At 35.2% G+C, this 19,302-nt stretch overlaps 7 non-coding genes and 2 pseudogenes across 7 annotated transcripts; all 9 read right to left on the bottom strand.

The window, feature by feature from the left end:
• Positions 1-805: 805 nt before the first annotated feature.
• LOC111477336 lies at positions 806-921 on the bottom strand (annotated as a pseudogene).
• Positions 922-1,019: 98 nt separating this feature from the next.
• Positions 1,020-1,124, bottom strand: LOC111477369. The gene has a single exon (XR_002717288.1). It is a non-coding gene; the product is annotated as a U6 spliceosomal RNA (small nuclear RNA).
• A 991-nt stretch (positions 1,125-2,115) lies between these two features.
• Positions 2,116-2,220, bottom strand: LOC111477380. The gene has a single exon (XR_002717298.1). It is a non-coding gene; the product is annotated as a U6 spliceosomal RNA (small nuclear RNA).
• A 1,066-nt stretch (positions 2,221-3,286) lies between these two features.
• Positions 3,287-3,392, bottom strand: LOC111477385. Its single transcript, XR_002717303.1, has one exon. It is a non-coding gene; the product is annotated as a U6 spliceosomal RNA (small nuclear RNA).
• Positions 3,393-5,186: 1,794 nt separating this feature from the next.
• On the bottom strand, positions 5,187-5,289 carry LOC111477397. Its single transcript, XR_002717314.1, has one exon. It is a non-coding gene; the product is annotated as a U6 spliceosomal RNA (small nuclear RNA).
• An 8,004-nt stretch (positions 5,290-13,293) lies between these two features.
• On the bottom strand, positions 13,294-13,405 carry LOC111477395 (annotated as a pseudogene).
• Positions 13,406-16,380: 2,975 nt separating this feature from the next.
• On the bottom strand, positions 16,381-16,452 carry TRNAM-CAU. The gene has a single exon. It is a non-coding gene; the product is annotated as a tRNA-Met (tRNA).
• A 4-nt stretch (positions 16,453-16,456) lies between these two features.
• LOC111477383 lies at positions 16,457-16,560 on the bottom strand. The gene has a single exon (XR_002717301.1). It is a non-coding gene; the product is annotated as a U6 spliceosomal RNA (small nuclear RNA).
• A 1,128-nt stretch (positions 16,561-17,688) lies between these two features.
• Positions 17,689-17,794, bottom strand: LOC111477370. Its single transcript, XR_002717289.1, has one exon. It is a non-coding gene; the product is annotated as a U6 spliceosomal RNA (small nuclear RNA).
• Between the last annotated feature and the right edge of the window lie 1,508 nt (positions 17,795-19,302).

Raw genomic sequence — 19,302 nt, 5'->3', positions numbered from 1 at the left:
AAACAACGTTAAGGGCTTACATGTTTAAGAAAATGTCTTTAAAACAATACAAAAGACATACAAACTTTACATGAAATATAGAAGTAGCATGTGGCTTGAGTATTTTATACTCAGTAAGTGACCCCGCTATTGGAGCTAGAAAATGAAAAGACATACAAACATGAATGAGACCTATCATTTTAAGTCGTATTCCCTTAGGTGACTATCCTAATGGAATATACAGACATGAATGTGACTTGTCATTTTAAGTTTCCCTTAGGTGAATATCGTAATGGTGAATGGGAACATGAATGGGACCTGACATTTTAGGTTTCCCTTAGGTGACTATCCTAATGGGATATACAAACATGAATGGAACATGTCATTTTAAGTCATATTCCCTTAGGTGACTATCCTAATGGGATCGTTGGATGAGTACTTAAAACATGCAACATGAATAAGGCCTATCATTTTAAGTCGTATTCAGAATTATTACACACCTTCTGGGTCCCTTCTAGTCGGACTAGCATTCTCTGGTGTTGTTGTCGGAAACCCGAAAGTAGTAGCAATCATCTTAACATCATGTTAAACATAATGATCATTTTCCTTTTCATAAGGTTCATCATAAGCCCCATGCTTGTAACATACAATAATTCATGAGGTCCAAAACAACCTCTCTTCCTATTTTCCTTCATACCATATGATTTTATATCATAACTTTCAAAATCATGACTTGGGGTTGTGTAACATATCAAAGCCAAGTTTCAATCTTGGGACCTGTGCGTTATGGGCCCACAACGCTTCGGCTGCGCCAATCTAATTTATAAAAAAATTCGACAATTTTTCGATTTGTGTGTGTCATTCTTCTGCAGGGGCCATGCTACAACCTCTCATCCTATTTTCCTTCATACCATATGATTTTATATCATAACTTTCAAAATCATGTCTTGGGGTTGTGTATCATATGAAAGCCAAGTTTCAATCTTGGGACCTGTGCGTTATGGGCCCACAATGCTTCCGTTGCGCCACTCTGATTTATAAAAAAATTGGACAATTTTTCAATTTGTGTGTGTCATTCTTCTGCAGGGGCCATGCTAATCTTCTGTGTATCGTTCCAATTTTTACCCGTTTTAACCTATATTCGATTTCTCTTCTCTGATTTCGATGTGGACCATTTTATGATTTGAATTAGGTTATACTAGAGAAATTTTAGAAAATTTGAAGCTCCTAACACAAGTAATGCTTGTGTAAGAACATAATAGCATGGGAGTATACCTTTCCTTAGGTGTTAGAATGTGCATGTTTAGGACTCTGGAAGGACTATTTGGATGAAGATGTTTTATATGTTAATAAAAATTAAGGAAATATCCCTAGGATGAGAATTTATGATGCATACCCATTTTTATGCTTTCCATTGTGCTGGAATGGAGGATAAGGTATTATGATATGTGTCCTGGGTGACTAATGAGTGTTATTTCCCCATTGAGTTTGCTTGAATGTTTAGATTATGATTTCCTTAGTGGTTGATAGGAACATATCCCTAATAGGCATGCATGAATGAGTAGATTATGTTTTTCGTGCTTTAGGTGATTGATAGAAATATCTTCCTAACAAAGTATGCAAGAGTGATCTAAGCTAATTAGGGCATTAGAGCTAGAGCGGTTTATATGTTGACATAGTTCAGTACATTTCTATCGAGCACTCAAGGATTATGAATAGCAATCATACGTCTAGACTTGAGTGCACCTAGAGATTGAGTTAGCCCCCAAGGAGCTAACCCCAAGCATCATAAAAAAATGCGAGATGCGGACTAAATCACCTAGATGCCTCTAAGGACCCAATAAGCCTCCATGACATTTAAGAATGATTAAGAAAGCTTAATGAATAGTAAAAAATCATCATCATATGAAGAAAATGTCATGAAACATCATAATTCATCAATAATAAAAGTCATCATCAAGGGCATCAAACATTAATCACGTACAGAAACAGTGGTACAGCTGCCTAAGTAACTAAATGTAAGCTCCCGTTCCTTGAAGTTAAGGACATTAAGGATCGATATTAGAGCCAGGTTTCGATCCTAGGAACTGTGAGTTATTGTCCCACCATGCTTCCGTTGCGCCACTCTAATTTATAAAAAAATTGAACCATTTCTCAATTGGTGTGTGTCATTCTTCTGTAGGGGCTATGCTAATCTTCTGTGTATCGTTCCAATTTTTACCCGTTTTAACCTATATTCGATTGCTCTTCCCTGATTTCGATGTGGACGATTTTATGATTTGAATTAGGTTATACTAGAGAAATTTTAGAAAATTTGAAGCTCCTAACACAAAAAAAAGCTTGCTCGACAAGGCATACGCCATCCATCTAAATAGTCATTCTCGCTTTTCTCAAGTAATGCTTGTGTAAGAACATAATAGCATGGGAGTATATCTTTCCTTAGGTGTTAGAATATGCATGTTTAGGACTCTAGAAGGATTATTTTGATGAAAATATTTTATATGTTAAGAAAAATTAAGGAAATATCCCTAGGATGAGAATTTATGATGCATACCCATTTTTATGCTTTCCATTGTGCGAGGATAAGATATTATGATATGTGTCCTGGGTGACTAATGAGTGTTATTTCCCCATTGAGTTTGCTTGAATGTTTGGATTATGATTTCCTTACTGGTTGATAGGAACATATCCCTAATAGGCATGCATGAATGAGTAGATTATGTTTTTCGTGCTTTAGGTGATTGATAGAAATATCTTCCTAACAAAGTATGCAAGAGTGATCTAAGCTAATTAGGGCATTAAAGCTTGAGCGGTTTATATGTTGACCTAGGTGAGTATATTTCTATCGAGCACTCAAGGATTATGAGTAGCAATCATACGTCTAGACTTGAGTGCACCGTTGACCTAGGTTAGTACATTTCTATCGAGCACTCTAGGATTATGAGTAGCAATCATACGTCTAGACTCGAGTGCACATAGAGATTGAGTTCGCCCCCAAGGAGCTAACCCCAAGCATCATAAAGAAATGCGAGATGAGGACTAAATCACCTAGATGCCCCTAAGGACCCAGCCTCCATGACATTTAAGAATGATTAAGAAAGCTTAATCAATAGTATAAAAAATGGTCATCATATTAAGGAATTGTCATGAAACATCATATTCATCAATAATAAAAGTCATCATCAAGGGCATCAAACATTAATCAGGTACAGAAACAGTGGTATCGTTCCTTGAAGTTAAGGTTTCGATCCTGGGACCTATGGGTTATGGGCCCACCACGCTTCCGCTGCGCCACTCTGATTGATAAAAAAAATCGAACCATTTCCCAATTGGTGTGTGTCATCCTTCTGAAGGGGCCATGCTAATCACCTCTGTATCTTTCCAATTTTTACATGTTTTGACCTATATTCGATTGTTCTTCTCCGATTTCGTTGTTAACCTCATTATGATTTGAATTAGGTTATACTAGAGAAATTTTAGATAATTTGAAGCTCCTAACACAAGGAAAAGCTAGCTCGGCAAGGCATGCGTCATCCATATAAATAATCATTTTTACTCTTCAAAAGTAATTCTTGCTCAAGGACATACTAGCATGCGAGCATATCTGGCCTTAAATGGTAGATTATGCATATTTAGGACTCTAAAAGGGCTATTTGGATGAAAATGGTATATATGTTAAGGAAAATTAACGAACTGCCCCTAGTATGAGATTTTATGATGCATATCGATTTTTATGCTTTCCATTGTGCTAGAATTGAGGATAAGATACTATAATATGTGGTATGCGTGACTAATGGGTGTTATTTCCCCATTGAGTTTGTTTGAATGTTTAGATTATGATTTCCTTGCTGGTTGATATGAATATCTGCCTATTAAGCATGCATTAATGAGTAGATTATGTGTTTTCGTGCTTTAGGTGATTGATAAAAATATCTCCCTAACAAAGTATGCATGAGTGGAACAAGCTAAGATTATGGCACTAGAGCTAGAGCGGTTTACATGTTGACCTAGGCCAGTACATTTCTAATAGATCGAGCACTCTAGGATTCTAAGTATCGATCATATGTCTAGACTTGGGTGCACCCAGAGAATGAACTAGCCCCGAGGAGCTAACCCCAAGCATCCTAAAAAATGCAAGATGAGGAATAAATCACCTAGATGCCCCTAAGGACCTAATAACCCTCCATGACATCTAATAATGATTAAGAAAGCTTAACAATAGTATAAAAAATATCATCAGAACCCCAAAGTTACTTGAGCTATTATTGAGTGTAGGGTCGAGTCAAGGCTAATGTTGCAATCATGTAAATTGATCTTGAAGAAGGACTTGAGATTACATGGATAGTTAGCTCGAGATGAGAACTTCTATTGAGTGTACAAACGGGTAAGGAAGAAGTTACGATTTCGTAAACTAGCCTTGGAAAAGATTTGGGGTTACACAGGTAGATGGCTTAGGGTGAGTGCTCCAATCAAGTGTAGGAATGGGATAAAGACTAAGACCGCAATTCTATAAACCGATCATCAAAACGGACTTGGGACTACACATGTAGTTGACTCATGATGAGTGCCCCTAGTGAATGTGAACACGGCGTCAAGCCTCCTGAATAGGGTCGCACCGACGTAAATTTGTAATTGAGGGTGGCACGTGAAACCCTCAAAGTGTGTTGTATGGTGTATGTCACGAGCACAAGATTCTTCTCTAGTACGTGTTCTGTATGGATGCGTAGAGCAAGATACTATACACACTTTTTTTTTTGCTATTGGTTTCCTGCAGCATAAGTGATTGCTAGCCTGTAGTCAGACCTANAAAAAAAAAAAAAAAAAAAAAAAAAAAAAAAAAAAAAAAAAAAAAAAAAAAAAAAAAAAAAAAAAAAAAAAAAAAAAAAAATAGCATAGCCTAGGAATAGTTACGTAAAGATAGTAAAAGGCCCTGAAAGTGTATTTTTGGAAAAATAATTCTAAAAGAGTGAAATAAAAAATTTAACCCACGCGAAATCCAATTTGCGAACAATGCCCTCGTAATAAACCAAATTTATAAAGATAGCCCTACAAAGTGGGAAATTGTAAAATTGGCCCATAGTTAACCAAATTGGAAATTAATCCCCTCCATGCTGGCTTATTTGTGCATCATATCAAAGCCAAGTTTCAATCTTGGGACTTGTGGGTTATGGGCCCACCACGCTTCCGCTGCGCCACTCTGATTTATAAAAAAATTGGACAATTTCTCGATTTGTATTTCATCCTTCCAGAAGGACCACGCTAATCTTCTTTGTATCGTTCCAATTTTTACCCGTTTTAACCTATATTCGATTGCTCTTCCCATATTTCGATGTGGACGATTTTATGATTTGAATTAGGTTATACTAGAGAAATTTTAGAAAATTTGAAGCTCCTAACACAAGAAAAAGCTTGCTCGACAAAGCATACGTCCTCCATATAAATAGTCTTTCTCGCTTTTCTCAAGTAATACTTGTGTAAAAACATGATAGCATGGGAGTATATCTTTCCTTAGGTGTTAGAATATGCATTATTAGGACTCTAGAAGGACTATTTGGATGAAGATATTTTATATGTTAATAAAAATTAAGGAAATATCCCTAGGATGAGAATTTATGATGCATACCGATTTTTATGCTTTCCATCGTGCTGGAATGGAGGATAAGATATTATGATATGTGTCCTAGGTGACTAATGAGTGTTATTTCCCCATTGAGTTTGCTTGAATGTTTAGATTATGATTTCCTTAGTGGTTGATAGGAACATATCCCTAATAGGCATGCATGAATGAGTAGATTATGTTTTTCGTGCTTTAGGTGATTGATAGAAATATCTTCCTAACAAAGTATGCATGAGAGATCTAAGCTGATTAGGGCATTAGAGCTAGAGCGGTTTATATGTTGACCTAGGTCAGTACATTTCTATCGAGCACTCAAGGATTATGAGTAGAAATCATACGTCTAGACTAGAGTGCACCGTTGACCTAGGTCAGTACATTTCTATCGAGCACTCTAGGATTATGAGTAGCAATCATACATCTAGACTTTCAAGAAGGACTTGAGATTACATGGGTAGTTAGCTCGAGATGAGAACTTCTATTGAGTGTAAAAACGGGTAAGGAAGAAGTTACGATTTCGTAAACTAGCCTTGGAAAAGATTTGGGGTTACACAGGTAGATGGCTTAGGGTGAGTGCTCCAATCAAGTGTAGGAATGAGATAAAGACTAAGACCGCAATTCTATAAACCGATCATGAAAACGGACTTGGGACTACGCATGTAGTTGACTCATGATGAGTGCCCCTAGTGAATGTGAACACTGGCGTCAAGCCTCCTGAATATGGTCGCACCGTCGTACATTTGTAATTGAGGGTGGCACGTGAAACCATCAAAGTGTGTTGTATGCTGTATGTCACGAGCACAAGATTCTTCTCTAGTACGTGTTCTATATGGATGCGTAGAGCAAGATACTATACACACTTTTTTTTTGCTATTGGTTTCCAGCAGCATAAGTGAGTGCTAGCCTGTAGTCAGACCTAACGGTACATATCTGAGTCCCCTAGTAGATTTATATTTAAACAAATATTATGCATTCATCTTATCCCAAAAAAAAAAAAAAAAAAAAAAAAAAACATAGCCTAGGAATAGTTACTTAAAGATAGTAAAAGGTCAAAAGTAACGGATTTTTAAAAAGTCAAAAGTAACAAGATTTATCGAAAGTTAGATTATGGGTATGTTTACTCACTTTTTTTTAAAAAAAAATTCTTCTTCATAGATCTCTTCGAGATTTTGGTCTCTTTAAGTTCATAAGATAGAGATCTACAAAACGCCAATTGTGCTCCATTTATAAGAAATCTAGAATTTAAGCGGTTTTGATTTCGTAAAAATTAGCATGTCTAATATATTCCCAAAGTTTATTGAGTAAAAATAGAAAGATTTTTATGAAGCGCTTCAAGAAAAATAACGAGAGGAAGGCTCGACTTAAGTTTCTAAAAATTGAGAAATCCCCTCTCCACGATGAATCTCATCCCTAAAAACTTATTTGCATTGCTTTGTGGCAAGAAAAGAAACATATTTACTAAAGAAACCATAAGCTAAAAGTCACTAGAACCGAAGAACCAAAAAGTTGACTATTTTGACTCAACATATTTTTGTGGTTTTTGAACCAAATGAATTAAAATGAGTCTCCAATGATCAATCATACTTAGGTCTTAGAGACAGTCATAGATTCGCTAGAGAACGAATGAGTTACAGAGGTAGGAAGCGGTCTTTGTCGCGTGTATCGTAAAGACAATATGTAGAAGATGAGTGACGTGGCAACGTAGGAATATACCACATCATTCTATTGCCTTTTCTTATATTTGTACATTGTTTAGATCGATTCATCCCTTTTTATAACGGTCTTACAATAATTTTTAATATTATAGAAAGTACATTCAACTCTGGATATTCTTAAGAAGTTTGAGGAAAAACAGCTCCGGAGAGGTTGTGAAAAGTAAACTCTAACACGATCGAACAGGTAAATGGCTACATGGAACGACCTTTGCTTACTATTTGGGTCGGTTCACCTATTTAGACTGTCTCTCACAATAATGTTTGAGTTTTACCAAACTAGACTCAATCGGGCATATATTTAAGCAATTTGAAAAAGATTTAGTTTCGGAAAGACCATGAATAGTGATCCCAAACACACTCGAACATGTAATTAACCATATGGAGTATGTTTCAAAAAATACTTGTAAGAGGAAGTCCATTTTAATAGGTTCATGGATATTGTGAAGGAAATTCATATAAACATACAACTAATAGAAGCTTTGAAGCAAATGCCACATTATGTGAAATTCTTGAATGATGTGCTCACTAATAAGAGGAAGTAAGAAGAATTCAAGGTGATAGCACTAAATGGAAAGTGTAGTGCAATTCGAAAAAATAAAATCCCACTAAAGGAAAAAGACTCGCGCCCATTCGCTATTTTTGTATCTATTGGAGGAAAAAAGTTAGGTCGAACATTATGTGACTTTAAAGCAACATAATGAAAGAAAAAAAAAAAGTGAAAATTAAAATTGAAAAATTCCCTATACTAACCTATGATCTAGGAATTTAAATACAACTATTCTATGCATGTGTTATAGTCTTTACTTGAGGGTCGAGCTGTACAGGGGTGCCTTGCCTTTACCTAAAATGGAAGTAGCACATGGCTTGAGTATTTTAAGAAATATTGAGTAGGTGACCCCTATTTGAGTTGAATGCAATCACGTATAGTTTCATGAGTGGGACCTATCATAATTGTTTATTTTCATACAGTGGTTATTCTAACCGGGAAATTTGGATTTGTACTTAATTTCCCTACACACGGTCTACACGTGCGCGTATGGACCCACCAGTTGGTTCACACACCTCTTGGATCGATTTCTGGTCGGGCGAACCTGACTCTCTTTGAGCTTATCTTTGACACTCATGTCATGTTGATCTCTCGAATCTTGTGTATGCCTCGACTTAACTTGAATGCATACTCTTGGTCTGTTGGATGATGGATTATCCTCCTCGGTTGCATCATGATACTTCTCAATCTTAGCCCTCCCATGGTCGAATGGGTGCCACTTGAGGGTCGCCCCTTGACTGTCTTGCGTGTGAGGGTCACAACTTATTTTCTTTGAGTGTGGTTGTGAACTCTTACCCATTTAACTTAGTCATCATCCTCGATAACTTTCTAGCCTCACAATCGTATCATTGATTGTGACACCAAGCAACAACTACCTAAGACTTCGCCTTTTTATGCTAAATAAATAAATTACCTATTCTTGCCCCCTCCTCAAGTTAGAATAGTAACTACTGTTCATTTGTTCATTGCTTCTATTGGCCAGAACACTAGACTATCTACTCATATAGGCTCCTTGGGCTAGAAAAGTGTAAGACCATGGTTCCCCACTACGCATAACCAGAGCTACCTTAATAGTGTATCTTCTATGACTCTTGGAGTCCCTTGTGGGTGATAACTAATTCCTATGTACCAAGTAAACCCTAACCCATGTTGATTAATTTATGAACAGGGGTTATGCCCAAACGTTCCTATAAGGTACCTAATCATCCTAAAAAGTTTGTGCGACTCAATAGCTAGGTTTTAAGATCAGCTTATCGTAAGACAATAGCTCATGATCTAAAATGGTCATAGCTCATGATCTAGGCCACACAACTATCGCCCAAATACTAATTGGGGACATATGAGCAAGATACTCAACCTACTAAGTAAAGAAAAATAAATCAATAAAGTAGGCTTAAGTACTTGTTGGATAATAAAACTACTTGTATTCACAATTCATGCAGCAAATACTGTACAAAAGAATATTGTGCTAAACGGTACAGTTTTAGGTTTTCGAGGGTTATCTTCCATAATGCGGTCAATTAGGCTTCTAAATATGAATGTTAATCATTTGCCAAAGGTTCTAATCGAATCCTACAAGGATTTTTTTTAAAACTTTCTCGAATTATTACTTACTAATTTGGTTGTATTTGGGTCCTTTATTCACGACTTTCCCAAGGTGGAAACTCCTTCAAACTTCTTGAGTAAGTGGACAATAGTGCCTATTTGCAAGAAAAATATATATATATATATATATATATATATATATTTTTTTTTTTTTTTTTGAGAAATGGTCTAAAAGTATTTGAACCAATTCAAAAATGTGAGCAAAGGGTTGTCTATATAGTGGTTTACTTGTTTGGTCGTGTTCGTGATCGCTTTTTGCTACATTCTGTAAGTTATTTTCTCCTTAATTTTCTTGGGTAGGTACCAAATTGAGTTTATTTTCTCCGACATCAAATCAAAACTTAATGAAAACGTGGTATAAAAATGGTTAAACTAATCTATTTATTACTTAGTAGGTAAAAAACCTAAAGAGGATGATATGACAAGCTCTAAAGCTGGCACATCAGAAGCACATAAAAATCTCAACTTTGTATCCTCTATAAATAATGTTTTTTCTCTTGATCAGTGAGCGTCTACTCTATTTCTTCACGAATCGTGTAGTTCTACACACCATGAATTGTATAGGACTGATTTCAATTCATTTGGCTTATTAACGAGCTAGATATAAGAGGTTAAAATAAGGTTCTTGGGAATGAACTTGCCTAGATTTTCAACTTCAATTTGTTCTCGGATTAGGACCATACATTGCTTATTTTTTTTTCACAACTTCTTCACTGGTTTGTTCCTTAACTTGTCCTAAAGCATGATGGAGCATCCATTGCGTGCTGCTTTTGAACAGCTTCGAGTTTGGAATTCCATGCCCGATTGCGATCTTGAGAAAGTTTGTGCAGTTCTTGAACACGATCTTCCTCAGAAGCGGAGAGCTCAAACACCTGCTATTGGGATTCTTCAAGCTTTGCAGACATATCTGATAGTTTTTTCTTTTCTTCTTCTTCTTTCGGTTGGGATTGCTTTTTGTGTGATTCAGATGCACTTAGTTGATCACTTGTTTTCTTCAGTTCCTCCTAGAGTTGAGAAAGCCGTGATTCCAATTTAGGCACTTTATTGGGCCTTTTACTCTTCTTTTGACAATGTGGAAAAACATCTGATAGAAGAGTTTTGTTTGCAGTTGCATGATGAGAACAATCAGAATCGAGAATCCATTCTTCATTGTAGTCTATAAAGGCATGAGCATCTGTAGAGACATCATCTTGATATACAACTGAAGTCACGTTTGTTGGCTGGTCAAGAACCTCAATGTTTAAGCAATATTCCCAAATTTGATCGGAAGAATTTTTACTTTCATGTACAACATTTGCTTCTAATTCCTGCATTGACTTGGCAATTTGGCTTAATATGGCCTGACTTTCCGCAACGATCACACATTACTTCCACCTGACAATCTCGTTTAAAATGGCCGGGTTTTCCACACTTACTTGTACCAAGCTTTAAATGGCTTCTTTGACAACTCCTCACTCCTTAATTGATTCTCATTGCTTGAAGAAGACTTTGGGAAAAACTCGTTGTTGTTAGTCATTTGCTTTGGGGAAAACTCGTTGCTGTTAGTTCATTCTCTAGAAATTGCAGTCGAGCGGTATTTTTCTTAGTGAACAACTTTTGAAGTGTTTCCTATACTTGCTTTGGTGACTTTAAATCACGAACGTGATCAATATACTCCTTGCTAATCAAAGTTTGCAAGGTAAATAAGAATTTTCCGGATTTGATCTTCCATTGTCGACGTAATTTTGCATTCGGTGGAGTATCTGTTTTTCGCATTTGATCTCCCATTGTCAGCGTAATTCTACATTTTGTGGAGTATTTGCTCGAATTTCTGTGTCATCATCTTCCATTAAATCCCACAAATCTTCCCCCTCTAGATAAGCTTCCAAACATAACTTTCAATAACTATAGTTATTGCAAACAAGCTTTTCCATAGCTATACCCATAGAAGCACTTCCCCCATTCATCTCGTTTAGTAATAATATCAAACCGTACCAACTTGGCTCTGATACCAACTGACGCAATATCTACCACTCAAAAGGGTGAATAGATATGAAAATATTATTAGTCAATGAAAGAATAAGATTTAGGAATAAGAAATAGAATTTGAATCGAATGTTCAATCTTTATTGATATCCACAACGTTTAAATAAATACAAGATACCAACTAATACCTACAAATAAGAAAAATATAAACTATTTCAATCTTTTCAATAAAATAAAATATACTACTAATCATATCTAAAGAGAAAAATATTAACGAAATCTAAGATATATTCTATAACTAATATATTCTCCAAATATTAACTGAATATGAATATCTTGTATTAACTGAATCTCAGATATATTATATAGCTAATGTATTCTCAAAATATTAACTGATTATGATTATAAATATGAATATCTTGACTAATTCAAACTAACTTTCACTAAATTTTGACAATAACACCAAGAGTGTTCCCAATTAGAGAAATATAATATCATGCAAGTTTTGGGGGCAAAACTCAAACTCTTATTTCTAGCTCATTTTATTTAAAATTGAGGTTTTCGTTAGACTTAGGGAACTAAATAAAGCATATCTGATGAAGGAATTGAGGGGTAATTCGTATGAGGTCAAGCTGTCTAGGAGGATCAAACTCTACATTTTAGGTTGAGGTGCAAACCGAATGTTTGAATCCAATAGTAGCCACAGTTTGTTTGAGGGGAATATAAGGAAGAATTCTTCTAAAAAAAATCGTGACCTTAATATTTAACAATAATCGTACTCAATAAACCCTAAAATTGAGTATTCCACCAAGTTTGGAAGCTCATAATTTAGGATACAGTCCATGAAAATGTGAGATATCGCCCCCTAACTCTTTCTTGAGACTCAATCTTTTAAGTTTCATGAAAGAATTGAGGGGAGAAATGTAAGGACCCTAGATTTCTATTAACTTAAAGTCGCTACCGTATATATAATATAACTTCTTATGCGGAAATAATCAATTAAATCATCTCCATAAAACAACGTTATGGGCTTACGTGTTTAAGAAAATGTCTTTAAAACAATACAAAAGACATACAAACTTTACATGAAATATAGAAGTAGCATGTGGCTTGAATATTTTATACTCAGTAAGTGATCCCATTATTGGAGCTAGAAAATAAAAAAAGACATAAAAACATGAATGGGACTTATCATTTTAAGTCGTATTCCCTTAGGTGACTATCCTAATGGGATATACAAACATGAATGGGACTTGTCATTTTAAGTTTCCCTTAGGTGAATATCGTAATGGTGAATGGGAACATGAATGGGACCTCTCATTTTAAGCTTCCCTTAGGTGACTATCATAATGGGATATACAAACATGAATGGGACCTGTCATTTTAAGTCATATTCCCTTAGGTTACTATCCTAATGGGATCGTTGGATGAGTAGTTAAAACATGCAATATGAATAGGACCTATCATTTTAAGTCGTATTCGGAATTATTACACACCTTCTGGGTCCCTTCTAGTCGGGCTAGCATTCTCTGGTGTTGTTGTCGGAAACCCGAAAGTAGTAGCAACCATCTTAACATCATGTAAAACATAATGATCATTTTCCCTTTCATAAGGTTCATCATAAGCCCCATGCTTGTAACATACAACAATTCATGAGTTCCAAAACAACCTCTCTTCCTATGTAACATACAATAATTCATGAGTTCCAAAACAACCTCTCTTCCTATTTTCCTCCTTACCATATGATTTTATATCATAATTTTCAAAATCATGTCTTGGGGTTGTGCATCATATCAAAGCCAAGTTTCAATCTTGGGACCTGTGGGTCATGGGCCCACCACACTTCCGCTGCGCCACTCTAATTTATAAAAAAATTGGACAATTTTTCGATTTGTTTGTGTCATCCTTCCATAAGGTCCATGCTAATCTTCTCTGTATCGTTCCAAACTAGTTTTCTTTAGTTCCTCCTGGAGTTGAGAATGCAGTGATTCCAATTCAGCCACTTTGTTGGACCCTTTACTCTTCTCTTGACAATGTGGAAAAACATCTGATAGAAGAGTTTTGTTTCCAGTTGCATGATGAGAACAACCAAAATCGAGAATCCATTCTTCATTTTAGTCTATAAAGGCATGAGCATCTGTAGAGACATCATCTTGATGTACAGCTGAAGTCACGTTTGTTGGCTGGTCAAGAACCTCAATGGTTAAGCAATATTCCCAAATTTGATAGGAAGAATTTTTACTTTCATGTACAACATTTGCTTCTAATTCCTGTATTGACTTGGCAATTTGACTTAATATGGCCTGGCTTTCCGCAACGATCACACACTACTTTCACTGACAATCTCGTTTAAAATGGCCAGGTTTTTCAAATTTGTAACAAGCTTTAAACGACTTCTTTGACAACTCCTCACTCCTGAATTGATTCTCATTGCTTGAAGAAGGCTTTGAATGAAAATTCTGTCTCCTTTGATCTTTGACATACAACACATCTTATGACTTTGGGGAAAACTCGTTGTTGTTAGTCATTTGCTTAATCAAAGGTTCCTGATTGAAAAGAAGATTCTCCAGCTCAATTACTGTAGGCTGATTTTCCCACCGTTGTATTGAGGAAATAAAGGGCATAAAATCTTTTCGTAATCCACGAATAAGATGACGCCGTAATCGAGCACCACTCACTGGCTCCTTAGCATCTAATTTTGAAATTTCAGAACACAGATTTTGAACTTAAAAAAAATTCTTCAACAGAAAAATTACCTTGAGTTACCATAGCTAGTTAATTCTCTAGAAATTGCAGTCGAGCGGTATTTTTCTTAGTGAACAAATTTTGAAGTGTTTCCCATACTTGCTTTGGTGACTTTTAATCACGAACGTGATCAATATACTCCTTGCTAATCAAAGTTTGCAAGGTAAATAAGGCTTTTCCGAATTTGATCTTCCATTGTCGACGTAATTTTGCATTCTGTGGAGTATCTGTTGTTCGCATTTGATCTTCTATTGTCAGCGTAATTCTACATTTCCTGGAGTATTTGCCGAAATTTCTATGTCATCACCTTCCATTAAATCCCACAAATCTTCCCCCTGTAGATAAGCTTCCATGCATAACTTCTAATAACTATAGTTATTGCAAACAAGCTTTTCCATAGCTATACCCATAGAAGCACTTTCCCCATTCATCTCGTTTAGTAATAATATCAAACCGTACCAACTTGACTCTAATACCAAATGACGCAATATCTACCACTCAAAAGAGTGAATAGATATGAAAATATTATTAGTCAATGAAAGAATAAGATTTAGGAAAAAGAAATAGAATTCGAATCAAAGGTTCAATCTTTATTAACATTCACAACGTTCAAATAAATACAAGATACCAACTAATACCTACAAATAAGGAAAATATAAAACTATGTCAATCTTGACAATAAAATAAAATATACTACTAATCAAATCTAAAGAGAAAAATATTAACGGAATCTAAGATATATTCTATAACTAATATATTCTTCAAATATTACTGAATATGAATATCTTGTATTAACTGAATCTCATATATATTATATAGTTAAGGTCTTCTCCAAATATTAAATGATTATGATTATAAATATGAATATCTTGACTAATTCAAACTTACTATCACTAAATTTTGACAATAACTCCAAGAGTGTTCTCAATTAGAGAAATATAATATCATGAAGTTTTGGGGGCAACTCAAACTCTTATTTCTAGCCCATTTTATTTAAAATTGAGGTTTCGTTAGACTTAGGGATCTAAATAAAGCATATCTGATGAAGGAATTGAGGGGTAATTCGTTGAGATCAAGATGCCTAGGAGGATCAACTCTACATTTTAGGTTCAGATGCAAACCGAAAGTTTGAATTCAATAGTAGCACAAAGTTGTCATCTTAAATTAATTCATTTAGTTTGAGGGGAATATAAGGAAGAATTCTTCTGAAAAAAATTGTGGCCTTAATATGCAACAAAAATCGTACTCAATAAACCCTAAAATTGAGTATTCCACCAAGTTTGGAAGCTGAGAATTTAGGATACAGTCCATGAAAAGGTGAGATATTGCCCCCTATTTCTTTCTTGAGACTCAATCTTTTAAGTTTCATGAAAGAATTGAGGGAAGAAATGTAAGGACTCTAGATTTCTACTAACTTAAAGTCGCTACCGTATATATAATATAACTTCTTATGCCGAAATAATCAATTAAATCATCTCCATAAAACAACGTTATGGGCTTACATGTTTAAGAAAATGTCTTTAAAACAATACAAAAGACATACAAACTTTACATGAAATATAGAAGTAGCATGTGGCTTGAGTATTTTATACTCAGTAAGTGACCCCGCTATTGGAGCTAGAAAATGAAAAGACATACAAACATGAATGGGACCTATCATTTTAAGTCGTATTCCCTTAGGTGACTATCCTAATGGGATATACAAACATGAATGTGACTTGTCATTTTAAGTTTCCCTTAAGTGAATATCGTAATGGTGAATGGGAACATGAATGGGACCTGACATTTTAGGTTTCCCTTAGGTGACTATCCTAATGGGATATACAAACATGAATGGAACATGTCATTTTAAGTCATATTCCCTTAGGTGACTATCCTAATGGGATCGTTGGATGAGTAGTTAAAACATGGAACATGAATAAGGCCTATCATTTTAAGTCGTATTCAGAATTATTACACACCTTCTGGGTCCCTTCTAGTCGGACTAGCATTCTCTGGTGTTGTTGTCGGAAACCCGAAAGTAGTAGCAACCATCTTAACATCATGTTAAACATAATGCTCATATTCCCTTTCATAAGGGTCATCATAAGCCCCATGCTTGTAAGATACAATAATTCATGAGGTCCAAAACAACCTCTCTTCCTATTTTCCTTCATACCATATGATTTTATATCATAACTTTCAAAATCATGACTTGGGGTTGTGTAACATATCAAAGCCAAGTTTCAATCTTGGGACCTGTGGGTTATGGGCCCACCACGCTTCCGCTGCGCCACTCTGATTTATAAAAAAATTGGACAATTTTTTGATTTGTGTGTCATCCTTCCACAAGGACTATGCTAATCTTCTGTGTATCGTTCCAATTTTTACTCGTTTTAACCTATATTCGATTGCTCTTCCCTAATTTCGATGTGGACCATTTTATGATTTGAATTAGGTTATACTAGAGAAATTTTAGAAAATTTGAAGCTCCTAACACAAGAAAAAGCTTGCTCAACAAAGCATACGTCCTCCATATAAATAGTCTTTCTCGCTTTTCTCAAGTAATACTTGTGTAAGAACATAATAGCATGGGAGTATATCTTTCCTTAGGTGTTAGAATATTCATGTTTAGGACTCTAGAAGGACTATTTGGATGAAGATATTTTATATGTTAATAAAAATTAAGGAAATATCCCTAAGATGAGAATTTATGATGCATACCGATTTTTATGCTTTCCATTGTGCTGGAATGGAGGATAAGATATTATGATATGTTTCCTGGGTGACTAATAACGGTTATTTCCCCATTGAGTTTGCTTGAATGTTTAGATTATGATTTCCTTAGTGGTGGATAGGAACATATTCCTAATAGGCATGCGTGAATGAGTATATTATGTTTTTCGTGCTTTACGTGATTGATAGAAATATTTTTCTAACAAAGTATGCATGAGTGATCTAAGCTAATTAGGGCATTAGAGCTAGAGCGGTTTATATGTTTACCTAGGTCAGTACATTTCTATCGAGCACTCAAGGATTATGAGTAGCAATCATACGTCTAGACTTGAGTGCACCGTTGACCTAGGTCAGTACATTTCTATCGAGCACTCTAGGATTATGAGTAGCAATCATACGTCTAGACTTGAGTGCACCTAGAGATTGAGTTAGCCCCCAAGGAGCTAACCCCAAGCATCATAAAAAAATGCGAGATGAGGACTAAATCACCTAGATGCCCCTAAGGACCCAATAAGCCTCCATGACATTTAAGAATGATTAAGAAAGCTTAATCATTAGTATAAAAAATCATCATCATATTAAGGAAATGTCATGAAAAATCAATAATAAAAGTCATCGTAAAGGGCATCAAACATTAATCACGTACAAAAACATTGGTAGAGCTGCCTAAGTAACTAAATGTAAGCTCCCGTTCCTTAAAAAGTTAAAAGGACATTAAGGATTGATATCAAAGCTAGGTTTTGATCCTAGGACATGTGGATTATATGCCCAACACACTTCCGCTGCACCACTCTGATTTATAAAAAAAATAAAACCATTTCTCAATTGGTGTGCGTCATCCTTCTGCAGGGGCCATGCTAATCACCTCTGTATCGTTCCAATTTTTACATGTTTTGACCTATATTCGATTGTTCTTCTCCGATTTCGTTGTTAACCTCATTATGATTTGAATTAGGTTATAGTAGAGAAATTTTAGAAAATTTGAAGCTCCTAACACAAGGAAAAGCTAGCTCGTTAAGGCATGCGTCATCCATATAAATAATCATTCTTACTCTTCTAAAGTAATTCTTGCTCAAGGACATACTATCCTGCGAGCATATCTTGCATTAAATGGTAGATTATGTATATTTAGGACTCTAAAAGGGCTATTTGGATGAAAATGCTATATATGTTAAGGAAAATTAACGAACTGCCCCTAGGATGAGATTTTATGATGCATATCTATTTTTATTCTTTCTGTTGTGCTAGAATTGAGGATAAGATATTATAATATGTGGTGTGCGTGACTAATGGGTGTTATTTTCCCATTGAGTTTGTTTGAATGTTTAGATTATGATTTCCTTGCTGGTTGATATGAATATCTGCCTATTAAGCATGCATTAATGAGTAGATTATGTGTTTTCGTGCTTTAGGTGATTGATAGAAATATCTCCCTAACAAAATATGCATGAGTGGAACAAGCTAAGATTATGGCACTAGAGCTAGAGCGGTTTACATGTTGACCTAGGCCAGTACATTTCTAATAGATCGAGCACTCTAGGATTATGTAAAATTCTTGAAGGATGTGCTCTTTAATAAGAGGAAGTAAGAAGAATTAAAGGTGATAGCACTAAATGGAAAGTGTAGTGCAATTCGAAAAAATAAAATCCCACTAAAGGAAAAAGACTCGCGCCCATTCGCTATTTTTGTATCCATTTGAGGAAAAAAGTTAGGCCGAACATTATGTGACTTGGGGGCAAACATCAACTTAATACCTCTATCCATTCATAAGAAGTTAGGGATTAGTGAGGCTAGACTAACTACAGTCACCATCCAACTAGTCAATAGATCCATCACTTATCCCTAAGCGAAGATTGAAGAAATTTTAATTCATGTGGATAAATTCATATATCCAGCAAATTTTATTGTTCTAGACCATGAAGCAGATCGTGATGTACGAATTATCTTAGGAAGACCATTTTTTAAAACAATGAGAACATTAGTAGATGTCCACAATGGAACTATAATTTTGAGAATTTATGATCAACAAATAGAATTCTATGTCAATGACACTCTGAAATGTCCAGCAAAGGGAGGAGAATGCTCAGCAATTTATAAATTGACAAAAAATCCAACAAATAGTTGGAAACAACAACAAGAACAAGACAACAACTGGAATAATTGCATTAAATAACAAGTAGAATGGTAAGAACTCATAAGAGTTTTTGAATCACAGGAATCCGAGGAAATTTTTTTTTTTATCAATGAAGTCATCTTTTGAGAACACAACCTTGAACTACATATTAGAAGCATAACTATTTGATATATAAAGGATAAACTTCACGAAATTATTCTCACCCAAGAGAGTTTCAAAGGGGCATCACTTGTTTATTAATGGATAATTGAAAAAAATGAAAGGAGAAAAAGGGAGGGGTCAC

The sequence above is a fragment of the Cucurbita maxima genome, unplaced genomic scaffold, assembly GCF_002738345.1.
Source record: "Cucurbita maxima cultivar Rimu unplaced genomic scaffold, Cmax_1.0 Cma_Scf00003, whole genome shotgun sequence".
NCBI lineage: Eukaryota > Viridiplantae > Streptophyta > Magnoliopsida > Cucurbitales > Cucurbitaceae > Cucurbita > Cucurbita maxima.
This window is presented reverse-complemented; position numbering and strand designations above follow the sequence as displayed.